The sequence below is a fragment of the Vulpes vulpes genome, chromosome 15 (assembly GCF_048418805.1).
Source record: "Vulpes vulpes isolate BD-2025 chromosome 15, VulVul3, whole genome shotgun sequence".
NCBI classification, from domain to species: Eukaryota; Metazoa; Chordata; class Mammalia; order Carnivora; family Canidae; genus Vulpes; species Vulpes vulpes.
This window is the reverse complement of record NC_132794.1, coordinates 31,613,531-31,628,460: the sequence shown is the minus strand read 5'-3', so window position 1 is coordinate 31,628,460 and position 14,930 is coordinate 31,613,531. Positions and strand designations below refer to the sequence as shown.

Here is a 14,930-nt window from a genome sequence, read left to right as displayed (position 1 = left end):
ATTTTCACAATCACATTTTACAGATGAACTGAGTCAAAGAGAATAGCCAATTTGACCAAGATCACACAAAGGAAATCTGTTCTAGAGACTGCTCAAAACCAATATTTGAAACCACAAAAACACACCAGCAAACAAACTCTAATCTTATTTAGATTTGCTCTGTGAACGCAAAGAAGAAACCAAAAAAGTTTGTATGTAGAATGCTATCTCCTCCTCTTCATTTTTTGTTTTATTTTTGCTTGCGATAGTCTGTAAATTGAACTGAATCCACTTATTCAGTTTCAGAAAATCAGGAACCATCTCTCATATTTTATATGTACAGAAATGCCTTCTGGCTCCCCAGCCAGAGGAGGTTAATGCTAGATGTTAGCAATTACACTTAAATGAGACTCATTTCAAACAAAGTAAAAATTAAGGAATCTGATTTGGCAATATGTTGTGTTTTTAGAAGTCTTGTATTCTCTCCAAACCACCTTGTCCTCGGGGAATTCCTTACCTTACAAACAGGCTTATGGCAAGTCTCGTTCAAATTGGTATTTTGACTGTGTAAATGTAGCCTCTCAGTAGTTGCAATTTTCAGTTAGGTAAATACTTTAGATAAACAGCTTCATTATTTTTTCTGTATAACTGAGGATAATTGTATAAATTATAACTAAATTCTGTATAAACTATGATCTCCTTGTAATTACCACAATTAATGTTTTTAATTGACATAATGATGCACTTTTTAGCTTAATACCTGAGGCATTTCCATTAACTCTCTGCCATGAAACATATATTGCAGTTGCTCATTGAGTATATGTCCTGTATATGACTTGTTTGCCCTGTAAGTATTTATAGAAGCCTCTTGATTTACAAACTGGTGGGTTCTGAAAGGTTATTGTCAAACCTTTTTAAACCCAAAGTAACATCATTTAGGTATGTACTTTCACTACCTGCTAGAGACAAGAAAAGAAAAAAAAAATAGAACATGTGTTTGAAAGTTATTCTTTAGGTTAAAGAATTTTCTTAAATTTTTATTTATTTTTTTAATTTTCTTAAACTTTTAAGGTACAATTCCTCATTCCTTCTATTTAATGTTTGATCCTATATTGATCATGGAGACAAATTTCTTCAGAAGCAAGTATAAAAGGGAAAAATTAATGAATCCAAAAGTTTAACAGATCCACCATCATATTATGTCTTCCTGATTGCTCAGCTCATGTGAATACATAAGAAAAAGAGTCAGTTCCTTTTGGCCAAATTTGAAAGTACCTAGGAAGAAGGCATTTTGTATTAATCCAGAAAAAAAAAAATATGGCCTGAAGCCAGGTTGCAGCTAGAGGGGGTCTTGAAAAATTCTATTAGCTCTAGTTTTCTAAGAAATTCTCATATTCTGGTTAGTCTGATGAACCTACCCTGAATGCCCTGAAACTCTCTTCTGGTCATTGCTTTCCTTGACAAATGGAAAGACAAACCTACAGACCAGTATACTGACTGGTCTGAAATGTCACAATTAGAAAAATAGTGGCAAATTCAGATATCAGTAAATACAAGGACATAAATGACAGAGTAGAAGCAGTGACATGAGAGGTTAAAAAGTTGGGTGATACTGAATCATGAGCCTCCTAGAGATCTACAATGAAAAATAGATTTACTTTAGGTGACTACTCTCCTGTCAGCTTTTTTTTTTTTTTTTTTTTTATGAGTCTTATATTCTTAAGAAGGACTAAACCTCAAGGAGGTTGAAAAGCCTATGCTAAAAATAATAAGGTGAATACCAAGAGGGGGATGTCTGCACTTTCATAAAAGCATCTGATGTATTTCTAAAAGATGTTAGGTCTTTGTATTAAGATCTACTCTATTACTGAATTATGTCTAACAGTGGTTTAAATCTGAGGTCAAAAGATTAATTTTGTGAGCATTTCTTCTGAAATGTCTTCTCTCCATTAAATACAAATTTAAATACTGTGGATGTTGTATGAATGGGAAATGGATTTTCTGAGTTCTTAGACTTAAGTATAGAACTGGAACCCTGACAGGTGGTATTTATGGAAATCCTATTTGTGGGTAGTGTTTTTGAAAATAAAATACACTTTTGAAAATGGTGATTCCATTCCTTCACACACTTTCCACTAAGATCTAGATACCAGTGACTCAAAAATTCATTCTGTTGCAATGGTGACCATTACCTGTTGGAACAGATGACTCGTGAGTTGTGGCAAATGTGTCAAAATAGCCACAGTAAGCCATAGCAAGAGGTGGAGCTGATGAAGAATCTATAAAGGGTGGTCAGTGGTGCTGAAAGCACTGCTATGATTGGAAACCCTGAATTGTTATTGTGCCAGTCAACATATTAAATGATACAATCCAGAGTCCTCAGCTATATAATTGTAAAGCAGAGATGTGGGATATAGCACTGATCTAATGCTGGATTTCTACTAAGCAGCTCCTGTGGAATGATAGAGATGCAAAGTGATCAAGGATACTGGTATGAGAACAGTACAGATGTTAAATCAGGCCTTTGGAAGAGAACCGAGAAGAAAAGATCAGGAGTTGATTGAGATAACGATGAAGAAGGCAAGAGCCTACATATCTGGATGAGATTAAGCTGCAGCACAGAGTGCAGTAATGAGTGGGGAAAATACGAAGTTCTGACTGTTCCCTATGATTCTTTTTGCCATATAAACTGTGGTGAGGATCAAGTCTGACTGTACATGTTGAAAGTGTAAAGGAGTCCTTGGTATATGGTTAGTACTCAATAAATTCTATCCAATAGTGGTGGGGGTGGTAGCAGTGGTGGTTATAGTCATAGTAGTGACAGTAGAAAGTAGAGGTTGTGGCAGCAGCAGTGGTATGTATTGTAGTGCTTTTTCCTAGACTATGACAAAAAGTTATTTTTTATTTCTTTGGGACCTAACTTCTGGTACATCCCCCACACTGCCACCATTGCCCTCTCCCTAAAACTTCTAAGAACCTCCTATTGACTGAATAAATCAGGATTTTTTTAACTGGGTATAAAAGAAACCCCTGCCTTTACCCTAGCACTTCTGTGTCCACACACTTGGGGAATAGAGGATTTAAGCAGGTAAAAGATCATCAGATAACAACCATATTGCCCTTCCCATTGCTTCATAACAGAGTAAGCGATCCCATGACTACTCCAAGTATGGTTTCTCATACTGGGATTATTTTGTGTGCATGTGTGCATTGATGTGTGATATGTATGCTTGCATATTCTTCTCTGTGAAATTAATTCTTTCAGATTCAACTAGTCAGAATTATTTTTTTTCCTCCTTTTGACTGCTTTAGTCATGTGTCTACTATAGCATTTCTCACATAACCTAGCAATTTGTCTGTCTTTCCCACTAAATCCTTAACAATTTATCTCAAGGTGTCAGAACAGTACTTCATATCTAATATCAACTAGCTAAATGTTTGGAGAATACTGAATGCTACAGTCTAACCATAAAATAACACATTCAGTTAGTTAAATTGTTTCAGTGTACTTTTGCTTTGGTCTCACACTTTTTTTTCTCATACTTTTACTAAGTAGACACTTAGGAAAATAGCTTATCAGTAAAGCAAACTGCCTACTTATTACTAAAGAGTCAACGTTATTCAGTGGGACAAGTTGAAAAGTTAATATTGATCCTTTTAACTCTTTCTACATAGTACACCATCAGTAGATTGACTAATTTAGAAATAGCTTCAGTTCTCTTCAATATGTGTTATAGTTATGTTCCATGTATTTGAATTTAAAATGTGTATAAATGTGAAATTAATCTGTCAAATTTATAAGCAAGAAGCATCCATAAATCTTTTTAGTTGATGAATTGCATGGTAAAGGCAAGAGAACAGAAAAGGAAAATATAATTTGTCTAGACACTGTTTTTTTTTTCCCCCCTATGACTTTCTGGCATGATTTGAGTATTAAAGGAAAGTAAACCTAACAATTTAATGGGATACTTCCATTTCTATTTAACAGTCTCGCAATTCAAAAGGAAGAAGTTCAGCAAAAGGAAGATTTAGCAGGAGGATGCTCTGTTCACAATTACCTTTGTTGGTATTTTTGTGTGTTGGAATTAACTCAGTAGGGGCAGAGGAATGCTTAAAATGGTAGCTGGCTTCTTCTTGTTGCAAAGACATATGTCTTCATTTGTAATTACCAGAAAAACAGGTTGCACATACTATACTTTAAATCATTTTCCCAGCAATGGGAACTAGTACAAACATGCATGAAAAGGGCACACCATACTCTCCTTTTAATTTCCCACCAGTTTTTTTTTTTCTTAAATCAAATCCCTTTAATTAGAAATAATCACTGGATCGTTTGTTAGCTTTTACATAGCTTTGTCTTTCATTGAAAAATAAGTGAAGATGTCATAAAAATAGACCTGGTATTCAAACAGCTGAATTGAACAGGAGTGAAATGAATACTCACCAAAACTCTTATATGGAAAGAACTATCCTAAAATAATTAAGAACCGAAAGGAACCAAAAACTCAATTTTGTAAAAGTAAAATCTCTTTTTGGCTTTCACTTTACCATTACTCAGAATCAAACAGACAAATTAAAACCAGCAACAACAAAAAGGATTTTGCTTAATGTGGGAAGCATAGCCAGAAATCTATGGGCTGCTTAATTACTATCCACTACATAGGCGATTTAAATTCAAATGAGATTTTGACATTTAAAAGAATATTAATTTATACAGTTGCTCTTTTATTTTTTTTATTTATTTTACTTTATTATTTGTTTATTTTTTACAAAAAGGCCTTTATTTGTAAAAAGCCAAAGTGATGACTGGGGCATCAGGACTGGCAGGCCAGCTCAGAGGTTGGGTACATTTGGGCAGATGCGATGAGTTCTCTCTGTCAACCCGGGTTACTTCCAGGACAGTTGACACTGGTTCAAAGATGGGATAAGGTTCCTGGCCTCAGCCTCCAGCAGTACTTGGTCAGCATTGGGAGTTCATCACTGCTGCCTACGGTTATGCTCCCCAGGATCTCTCTCTTGGCCCACCCTTGGGGGCTGAGAACCCTAAAGGACCTCTTCGGTGGTCCAGCAGGTGACACAGGGCAGCTGGGTAGGGGATGTCCCCAGGGTGGGGTTCAGTGCACTTTTGCACGGGAGCCTTCTGAATGGAAGGAAAGTCTGGCTACTGTTCTCATCACTGAGGATGAGAAGGCCACCTCCCTCAGTGACGGGCACCCCAGCCCGGAGGCCCCCGGCCTCGGGATCTCTCCGCCCTGCCACCTCCCCTTCGTCGCTCCTCCTCCTGGGGATCCACCACCGACACCCATTTGAACACCCATATGAAGGGAAGTGGCGCCCACAGTCACCCAGCGTTTCCCCCATCGCCAGACCTCGAAGGTGGCCATCAGCGTCTTGAGGTCATCCTTGGCCGGGCCCCGGGCCTTGGCTCGCATGCTGTGGGGCCGGACGTGGCCAGGCCTGCGCTGCTGCACCCCTGGGCCCTCGGCCTCAGGCCCCGCGCCCACCTGCTGTGCCTCCTGGAGGCCGCCGTGGATCTTGGAAAGTAAACCAGTCCGCAAAGGTGAGTGACCATCGGTGGCTCCTGAAACTACTTTATCTACGTTCGATTTTACTTCTCCCTGTTGTCTCTGAGATCACTTGAAGTAATATATTTGAAATGCGAGAGGCAATATAAAACTACAAAGCAAAATTGTTTTATTTAGCCGCAGTTTACATTTGTCTGGTAGAGGCCTGGAACAGCATTTTTATGAGTTTTTTTGAGATGAAATTCACATGCCTTTGCACTTCACCCATCTGAAGTGTATAGTTTTCAGTGGTTTTTAGAATACTCATGTACAACTATACCTTGTTCAATTTAGAACATTTTCATCGCTTCAAAAAAAATTCCTGTGTCCTTTAGTTATTGCGCATCTGTTTTCTGATATCACCAGCCCTGAATAATCAGTGATCTACTTCCCGTCTCCATAGAATTGCCTATTCTGGATATTTCATATAAATTCAGTCTTATATAGGTTTTGGGTGTGTGTGTGTGGCATCTTTCTTTCTCTTAGAATTTATTTCTCTTAGCATTCTTTCTCTTAGGTTTCAAGGTTCATCCATATTGTAATGTGTATCTGTACTTGGTTCTTTTTTTTTTTCTTTTTAAGTATTATTTATTTTGGAGAGAAAGGATGATGATGTGCGCTGGGGGTAGGGTGGGAGTTGAGTAAGGAGAGGGAGAGAGACAATCTCCAGCATATTTTCTGCTGAGCAGGGAACTGGAAATAATGACCTGATCCAAAATCAAGAGTCAGTGGCCTAACAACTGAGCCACCCAGATGCCCCTGTATTTTGTTCCTTTTTATGGCAAATTAATATTCCATTACATGGATATACCATATGTCTGTTGATAGCGTGGGTTGTTTCCCTCGTTGGAATTGTGAATAAAGGTGCAGTGAAAACTTGTGTACAAGATTTCGTGTGGGCATTTTTCTTGGGAGAAGAGTTGCTGAGTCAAACCTCGATGTTTAAATTTTGGAGAACTGCCAGGATGCTCAAGATGACTATACCATTTTGTTTGCCCACTACAGTGTATGAAGAATCTAATTTTTCTGTATCCCCACCACTTATTATTGTCTTTATTTTCCATTATAATCATTTTTTGTTGCTTACACCTTTGTCATATCCAAGACTCCATGGTAAAATCTGAAGTCATGTAGTTTCTCCACTGTGTTTCTTCTAAAAGTTGTATAGTTTTAGCTTTTATATTTAGGTCTTTGATTTATTTTTAATTTTGTATATACTGTAGGATAAGGGTCTAATGTAATTCTTTTGCATTTGAATATAGAAAAGTCTCAGCAGTATTTATTTAAAAAATTTCTTTCCCTGTTGAACAGTCTTGGTACCCTTGTTGAAAATTGGGTGGCCAAAGACACATGGATTTATTTTTGAACTCCTGATTCTATTTATCAATCTATCTTATGTCACTACTGTTGCAGGATTTCAGGCTTCTTATCTCACAGAGTCTTCCCGAAAAAAGGGGGAGGTGAAGTGAAAGTTTATTAAGTGAAGGTGAGAACAGAAAGGAAAAAAGAGCCCTCTAGTATAAGAGTTCCGAATAGGTTGTCATTAAGGGCTTTTATGGTGGGTCTTTTTTTTGTAGGAAACTGACCAGGGAACTTGGTAAATTTCTTATCAATATCCTGTCTATATTTATTTATTTTTTTAAAGATTTATTTATTCATGAGAGAGAGAGAGGAGAGAGAGAGAGAGAGGGAGGCAGAGAGACAGGCAGAGGGAGAAGCAGGCTCCATGCAGGGAGCCCGACGTGGGACTCGATCCTAGAACTCCAGGATCACGCCCTGGGCCAAAGGCAGGCGCGAAACCGCTGAGCCACCCAGGAATCCCCCCATGTCTATATTTAGAACAAACATGGTGGACTCGTATTTATCTTGAGAACAAACAAAGTACTCTTGTAGGTATCATGTCTATTTCTCTACATCTGGGATTTCTGTGAGCCTGGTTACATAGGCCCCTGGGTGACCATAGCCACTTCACCCCCTACCTCTTTCCCTACCTAGCCTCACCTATCCATTACTCACTACTATACTGTCCTGATTATAGTTGCACATCATAAGTTTTAAAATTTGGAAATACGAAGCTTCCAATTTTGTTCCTTTACAAAGTTATTCTGTTTCTCTTCAATTCCTTGTAATCCACGTGTATTTTTAAGTTAGCTTGCCAGTTTCTACAAAGAAGCCAGCTGGGATTCTAATAGGGATTGCATTGAATCTGTAGATCAATTTGGAGAGTATTGCTATTTTGCACAGGGGTGCGCATATGTGCGCAGTAGACATGTATATTTCTTTTTTCTTTTTTCTTTTTTTAATGCAAGTAATTAACATGCGATGTATTGTTGGTTTCAGAGGTAGAGGTCAGTGATTCATCAGTCTTATGTAATACCCAGTACTCATTACATCAGGAGCCCTCCTTAATGTCCATCACCCACTTATCGCATCCCCCCCCATCTCCCCTCCAGTAACACTCAGGTTTTTTCCCAGTTAAGTCTTTTATGGTTTGTCTCCCTTTCTGATAATCATTGTGTTTTATTTTTTCCTCTCCTCTCCTCTGATCTTCTGTTTTGTAGAATATTGGTATCTTAACAGTATTAGATCTTTAGACCCATGGATATGAGATGGTTTTTCCACTTATTTAAATGTTCTTTCATTTCTTTTAACAATATTTTGTAGTTTCCCCAGTATAAATTTTGCACTCCTTTTGTTAAATGTATTTGAGTTTATTTTTTGATGTAAATGGAATTTTCATTATTTCATTTTTGGATTACTTATTGTAATTGTATAGGAACAGAACTGATTTTTGTATATTGTTCTTGTACTCTGCAGCCTTACTAAGCTGACTTAGTTCTAATAATCTTTTAGTGAATTGCTCAGGATTTTCATATAAGAGATCATATCAACTATAAATAGGATAATTTTGTATCTTCCTTTTTGATACTGATGCCTTTGATTTCTTTTTCTTACCTAGATGTCCTGGCTGGAATCTCCAGCACAGTGTTGAATAGAAGTGAAGGGAACAGATGTGTATCTTTTTTCTAATCTTAGGCAGAAAGGACTCAGCCTTTCACCAGTAATCATGATGTGGAATTTTTGTAGATGTCCTTCATCAGTTTGAGGAAACTCTTTTCTATTCCTATTGTACGTACGTACGTATGTATGTATGTATGTATGTATGTATATCATGGAAAGGTGCTGAATTTTTTCAAATACTTTTTCTTTGTCTATATAGGTGATCATGGTTGCACATCTGGCTCCTCCCAGAGAGCCTGCCTCTCCCTCTATCTATGTCTCTGCCTCTCTCTGTGTGTCTCTCATGAATAAATAAATAAATAAAACCTTTAAAAAAACAGGTTTGTTAGAATTTCCCAAGGAGGCCATCTGGGCTTGGACCCTTTGGAGAGCTTTTTAAATTTTCTAATTTAGTCTCTTTACAAGTAAAATTATGTTTCTTCTTAAGTCAGTTTTAATAGTGTGTCATCTTAGGCCTGCATCCATTTCATCGAAGTTACTTAATATACAAGCATATATTCTACAATTTTAACTTTTTTAGTGCTTGGTAGCACTGTCTTCTCTTATACTTCTGATTTTAGTAATTGGAGTCTTCTCTCTTTCTTCTTCCCTCCCTACTCCCACCCTACCTCTCCTTTTGGTCAGTTTGGCTAAAGGTCTATCAATTGTGTGGCTAAAGGTCTATCAATTGATTTCCAAAGAATCAGCTTTTGGTTTCATTGATTTTTCTCTATTTTTTTCCTCTTCTCTAGTTCAGTAATTTACACTTCAATATTAATTATTTATTTCCTTCTGTTTGCTTTATGTTTACTTTGCTCTTCTTTTTCCTCTGTCTTAGGTAGAAGGGTTATCATTAATTTGAGATCTTGCTGCCTCTGTGTATGTGTTTATATCTGTGTATTTATATATATTTAATATGTATTCTCTATAAATATAAGCATCTATAGATATAAAATTTCATTTTCCTCTGAGAATTACTTTAGCTAAACTCCATAAGTTTTATTATAATGTGTACCTTTATTTTTATTCCTCTCAAAGTATTTTCTGATTTCTCCTGTGATTTCTTCTTTGACCCACTGGTAATTTAGAAGTGTTGTATAATTTCCACATAATTATGCATTTCCCAGGTTTCTTTTTGTTAGTGTTTTCTACTTTTATTCCATTATGATTGGAAGACATGCCTCATTTTATCATTATTCTTTTTCTACATTAATGAGGTTTGTTTTATGCCTAGCATATGGTTGATCCTAAAAAAAGTTTCATTTACACTTGAGAAGAATATATATAATTTTACTGTTGAGTATTCTATAGGTGTCTATTAGTTTCAGTTGGTTTGTAGTGATATTCAAGTCTCCTATTTTCTTTTTATTAATTCTTTTTTATTTGAGAGAGTGACAAAGAGAGCACAAGCAGGAGGAGGGGCAGCAGGACAGGGACAAGCAGACTCCCCACTGAGCAGGGAGCCTAATGTGGGGCAGGATCTCAGGACCCTGGGATCATGACCTGAGCTGAAGGCAGATGCTTAACCTACTGAGTCACCCAGATGCCCCAAAGTCTCCTATTTTCTTGTTAATTTTCTTACTAGTTGACTGTCCATTATAGAAAGTAAAGTATTAAAGTTTCCAACTATTACTGAAATGCTGAACCTGGATGAACATTTGGCTAATGCTATGTCTGGTAAAGAAGTTACTGAAATTCTCTCTGGGCCTCAATATCCTCATGAATATGAACAAGCATTTACTTCTAGCTTATCTTCATGGGCTTCTTACCACTTTGTGACTCTATCACTTTTATTAGACCTCAGGCATAGATGAAACAAATCTGTAACTCGTGAATTCTTATGCTAAAATACCACATATGTTTTACTTTCCCTTCAAAGATTTTTCAGTGTTCCTTTCTCAAGTAGAATCAGAGTCTGAAAAAAGGAAATCAAGACAGAGATCTAGTTAGGTTGGTCACCAACTTTTGTGCTATATAGTATGTTGTTTGGATGTTATTAAAGCTGTGGAATGTTAATATTTAGACCCAATCGATATTATTTTCCCAATGAAACTTTGGGGTCTTAAATTGAATTATTATTCATTTATAACCAGGTCTATTTTGGAGCAGAAACTTGGAACTTTGATTATAAGTTTCCTGAGTTCTGTCCCTTTGGGAAGGGGAGGAAACATACAAACATTAGCTTTGCCATACACACATGAAATTTCTAAAGTATTTGTCCCTTCCCCCTCAAATACATAAAATATATGACTCACTGGTAATGTTTGCTGACAAGCATACCATATAGTGTCAGCCAAATGCCTGCCTGTATTGTTGCCATTAAAGATACAAAACTGTTTATAATTCAAAATCCGTCACAAATATGACCTCCAAAGGGATGCCTTCTCCAAATCCCAACAATCACTTTACTAGTCCTCCGTCCCCAAATTACTTTGTGCATACTTATGACACTTTCTACACAGTTGTGTTTCTTATCTGCCCTGCCTACCTCAAAAAAACAAAACAAAATGAAACTGGATGTTTAGAAGGAAAATTTTACCTCAGAAGTAAGAAGTGGAAATAAATGCATACATTTTTTTTAAATTTTTTTTTTAATTTATTTATGATAGTCACAGAGAGATAGAGAGAGAGGCAGAGACACAGGCAGAGGGAGAAGCAGGCTCCATGCACCGGGAGCCCGACGTGGGATTCGATCCCGGGTCTCCAGGATCGCGCCCTGGGCCAAAGGCAGGCGCCAAACCGCTGCGCCACCCAGGGATCCCCTAAATGCATACATTTTAATTTTAACCCAATTTATTGTCATTATGGGCAGGATAAAACATGTTTCTGGTGTTTGTGTTATTATCTATGCATATCTCAAAGTTCACCTGTTGGCAGGATAATCTCTTACCTTGTCTCCTCCACAAGGGTTCCAAAATGTTTTTGCTAATAATACTATGTTGCCATTTATTGTCTATAGTTGAATATATTGAAATTATTTGACATGTCTGATGTCACTTAGAAGTTAAATCCTTTATTAATTTGGTGACCAGAAGATACTCTTTTGCTATTATGTCATCATTATCTGGTACAGTTTGTTGAGAGGATAATTTAGGCTCTGCTGCATGCAAGCTAATACTTGATCTTGACTGTCACCAGAAATATTTTAAGTCCAACAAACATGCTGACATATTAGAGAAGTTTGGGTTTTCCACAGAATCCTAATATCAAGCAGTGTGAGTGTTCAGTGTCTTTTAAGGCAAACACACTTTTTATTGTTTAATGTGTGTTTATTGAAATATTTAGAAAATAAAACTGAACACAAAGGAAGAATTAAAATACCCATTCAACTTTTCTGTATTATCAATACTTGAATATAAATATTGTTAAAGTTTGCAGTATACTTCTTTCCAGATTTCTGTGTGTTTGTCTCTATCTATTTATCTATAAAACTATATGTATCTACACATACTTTTGATGTTAAAAAAAAACTACATACTATTTTGTGGAATTTTTTTTCACTCATCACCATATTCTGAATTCCAAGAAAACATTAAATTAAATTGAGTATTTTGACTGTCTAAAATTGAAATTTCATAATTATCATAGCCACAAAGTATCTATTAGAAAACTGTTTCAACTCTAACTATAAAGTGTAACCCAGCTCTTCTTTCTGAATAATTATTCAGAATAATCATTAGTACAGTAAATATGCATGTGATTCTAGAATATGTTTCATTTTGCAAAATGATAATTTTTAAATGATATGCCTCAGTGATCTAAAATGGTGAACATATTTGTGTAGCTCTTTTTAGGAAATAAAGCTTTACATTGGAACCTTTTTAATTTAGGAAATTTTATTTAAAGAGTCAGGCTTCATTTGGAAAGTTGATGTTCACATAACATTGTAAAACTTCTGAGAAATGATTTGATCTCACACAGAAAAAAATAAAGTCTAGAAATATTCACTTAGATGCTAAGCATTTATGTAGACTACTGTTCAAAGTATATGTGTTCAGACATAAGAGAAAGAAATAGGACTTTTGGGGGAAAAAAGCACTTTAAAAAAGCGCTTTAGGTTTTGATAAAACTTATAAAATGAAACTGAGAGCCAGCCTGCGTGTTTAAGACATAATTTCCTACATCATCATAACAGCAGAATTCAAAAGCAGTCCCAATATATTTCTCTTCATCCCACTGAGGTTTCAGACCTCTAAGAGATTGAAACTATGAGAAAACAGCATTTAGAGAGTCCTTAGTTCTGGTCAGAAAGATAGATCCATAGTTTTGTCATCATCAGAAGCCACTTTCATTAAGCCACCGTCAGCCCTATGTTGTAGAAATGTAGTATGATTTTAACTTAAAAATCAAATGACTGCATTTCTCAATGAATATAAATAGTAACCAACATATAGCCATTAACATCAAAGACAAGAAAGTAAATTCAGTAACTTTATATCAGTGCATCTATTTATCTAGGATTTGGGGAATATGAAACTGACTTGAATTAAACACTTCTCAAAAATTATTCTTGACAAATGAACCCCTCCCATCTGAACCTCTCGTTAATATTTTAGTATTCTGGCTAGTTTTTAATACTAGATAGCATTTAATATTTAGTATTCTGGCTAGTTGTAGGATCTCCCATATTTCAAACCAATGCCATATTAAGTCATCAAGTATCTACAAAGTGCACAAGTACACAAGGCACAATGAAACACTGAAAAATATTTGTAGATGTTTGACAATAGTGAAAAAAACAATAGTAACCTTAATAAAAGTGGAAGCATCTTATAAACTGTCCAAACTTTAAAGAACTGCTTCAGGGAAATTGCTGATGGTCCTGGAATGCATAGCAGGGCAAGGAGACAGCCAGAGAGCTACAGCCTTACCACAGTCGGAATGCGGTCACTCGAGTTATCATCTCACGATTAGGAAGTGGCTAAGGTATGGTTTAGATAACTCCAGTGAAAGCAAAACAGCGTGGGTCTTTATCTCTTCCTATTTTGTGTGCCTGAAGGGACAGGTTTTGAAAACCATTGAGTTGCCTCCCATTCAGAGGTACCACGCAGGGTAATTAGACCCAACAGCCAAAGTGAAAGACTTCGCTCTAGTGAGACAGTCAGGAATTGTTGCCCCCTGAGAGCAAAAGTCATCTACACAACACAAAGAGAGAAGAGAAGTGAAATTAAAGAAGACAGGGCTTACCTGTCAGATTCTTCATTGAGTCGCATGTCAACTGCTTAAGCCTCTGTTTCAGTGAGGAAATGCCTCTCAGGGACTTTAAATGACTAAGAATAGGAAGTAGGGGGAATGGTCTCAAGAAGTAGAAAGATGGCGATCAAGGACGATTTCAGGATCAAACAAATCCTAAGGAACCAACTGGCCCAAATCCCAAATATACATTGTTAAAATACTTAGAATAGCACTTACCACAACTTTTATTTTATGACCAAATTTCAAACATACCGAGAAACTGATAGAACAATAAATGAACATTTATCTTCCTATTCCTATATTAAAATTTGTTAATATTTTACAATTATATCATCACTCTTCAAAGATATATATGCATATGTGTGTACATTGTTTTCTTTGCTCTATCATTTGAAACTAGGTTCAGACTTCAACATGCGTAACTTAAAGAAAGGCATTCATTTTTCTAACCATATTAAGATCACACCTTAGAAAAATATCAATTTTATTATGTAGTCTAGCCCATGCACGATGGCCCAAAAGTGTCCTGAGAAGGTCTTTAATAGCTGCTACCAATGTTATTTTTTAAAAAATTTTAAATTATAATCCAAACTAGATTCACATACTGCATTTAACTATTGTTACTTTTTATTTTATGGTTTCTGTCTTATTACTATCAATGTATTGGGCCGATAATCCTTTGATGTGGGAAGATGAGGGCTGTCCTTTGCATTGTGGGATGTTTAGCAGCATCACTGCATTGTACCCAGAGATGCAACTAATACTTCCCTCTACCCCAATTTCAACAATCAAATTGTTTCCTGTCATTACTAACTGTCCTGTGGGGGACAAAATCACCTCAGACTGAGAGCCACTGTTCTTTAAATCTAGAAGAGTACTTCCATCTGCACCTAATGTAATGTCATTTAGCCATGCCTAGAAACAGGTCTGTATTTTACACCTGTATATACCACAGCCAACCCTCTGTGGAGTATTATAGAATTATGAATCTCATTAGGAAACAATAAGCCTCTGAGCAATCATAAAAAACTTGCCAAATACCAATTCCTGCATTTTTTTCTCCTAGATATTCTGAGTCAGTTCTGATTGAGACCTGGGAATATGGAATTTTTATAAGCATTCCAAGGTTTCACTGTCCCAAGTCAAGTTTGGGGAAAAAAAAAACATTACGTCTTCTGACACTTCTTTCCA

The 14,930-nt window shown here is 36.3% G+C and overlaps 1 protein-coding gene and 1 pseudogene across 18 annotated transcripts in view; one reads left to right on the top strand and one right to left on the bottom strand.

Annotated features, from left to right (window-relative positions):
- ROBO1 (roundabout guidance receptor 1) overlaps positions 1 to 14,930 on the top strand; it is a 1,128,624-nt gene that overhangs the window by 403,690 nt on the left and 710,004 nt on the right. The window lies entirely within an intron of this gene.
- On the bottom strand, positions 4,760 to 13,756 carry LOC140595768 (B-cell CLL/lymphoma 7 protein family member C pseudogene; annotated as a pseudogene).